Source organism: Orycteropus afer, unplaced genomic scaffold (assembly GCF_000298275.1).
Source record: "Orycteropus afer afer isolate SDZICR_OR568_19922 unplaced genomic scaffold, OryAfe1.0 scaffold00229, whole genome shotgun sequence".
NCBI classification, from domain to species: domain Eukaryota; kingdom Metazoa; phylum Chordata; class Mammalia; order Tubulidentata; family Orycteropodidae; genus Orycteropus; species Orycteropus afer.
In genome coordinates, this window is record NW_006921816.1 from 1,372,336 (window position 1) to 1,373,984 (window position 1,649).

Here is a 1,649-nt window from a genome sequence, read left to right on the forward strand (position 1 = left end):
GTGCACCTGACACAAGCTATGGTATTTCCAATCGCCTCATATGCATGTGAGAGCTGGACAATGAATAAGGAAGACTGAAGAAGAATTGATGCTTTTGAGCTGTGGTGTTAGCTAAGAATGCTAAAAGTGGTATGGACTGTGAAAAGAACTAACAAGTCTGTCCTGGAGGAAGTATAGCTGGAATGCTCCTTGAAGGCAAGAATGGCCAGACTTCGTCTCACATACTTTGGTCATGTTGTCAGAAGGGACCATTCCCTGAAAAGGATGTCATGCTTGGTAAGGTGGATGGTCGATGAAAGAGGGGAAAGCCCTCAATGACATGGTTTGACACAGTGGCAGCAGTGATGGGCTCAAGTATAGCAAGGATCATGGAACTTGTGCAGGACCAGGCAGTGTTTCGGTCTGCTGTGCATAGTAGGGTTGCTATGAGTCGGAGACAACATGACGGCACCTAACAACAACAACAATAGAAATTATGGATGCAAATTTTGGATTATGAAAAAGGAAGACAGAAGGAAAATTGATGCATTTGAACTGCAGTGTTGGGAAAGAATACTCAATATACTGTGGACTGCCAAATGAACAAGCAAATCAGTCTTAGAAGAAATACAACTAGACACAGACTCTCTTCAACAAAAAAAAGAAAAACCAATTGACAGAGATACAGAAGATAACCCTGGAACCCTGAGCTTTGAAAGGAACTATACAGAAGTGGATTAGGCACCAACTAGTGGAAAAACCTGAATGAAAACAGTGAGTATAGAGACAGAGCTGTGGACTATCAGCTACTCTGACGAGACCAACAGCCTGAATATTTCCAAGTGGTGTTGGGACTTGAGAATTGACCTAAAGATCAGTCCTAGTCACCAAGGGCTGCAGGGACAACTGTGGCCTATGACTAGGAAGGGAAACAGCAGGGAAGGAGACAACCTGGGCTATGGACTTTCTGCTGTCCGGAGGGCACAGCCATTCTGATCGTTAACACATGGCAGCCATTTTAGATATTTAAAGTGACTGAGGGCGCAGCCATTTTGAATGATTACAAGTGGCAACCATTTTGGATTTTAAAGTGATAGCACTCTCATTCAGATTCCAGGGACCTAAGAACAGGCTCTGTTTGCCAGGGTCAGCAAGGACATATGAGAGGCTGACAACAGGAAAGGAGACAAGTAGTGAGTGTATAAGTGCTGCCAACAACTCAATAAAGGAGCACAGGATAGTACCCTGCCTGTATAGATAACATACAAAGAAAATGAAAATTGCGGGCAAGTCACTCCAACATATAATCACCAATTAAATATAAACACAAAAATGTCACAATGCCTTAGAGACAACAGAGCATCACAGTCCACATAAAGAAGCAAGATAAAGCAGGAGAAACAAGGGATCAGGATATAGACCCAAAACACATCCCTGAGCAAGATGCAGCATTGGAATTCCCTGATAAGGAATTCAAAAGCATTATATTTAGCTATCTTCAAAGGATTGAGAGACAGAACAAGGAAAACACAGACAAAAACCTAGAACAATTTTGGAAGAAAATATAAGAACAAAATGACAAAATAAATGAAAAATTAGAAATGATTCTAAATTTACAGATAGAAATCCAGAAGATTAATACTAAATTGTCAGCAATAGATAACACATTG

The 1,649-nt window shown here is 41.1% G+C and overlaps 1 protein-coding gene across 1 annotated transcript in view; it reads left to right on the forward strand.

Annotated features, from left to right (window-relative positions):
- The window catches only part of CUNH4orf17 (chromosome unknown C4orf17 homolog), a 57,250-nt gene that overhangs the window by 51,703 nt on the left and 3,898 nt on the right, over window positions 1-1,649 (forward strand). The window lies entirely within an intron of this gene.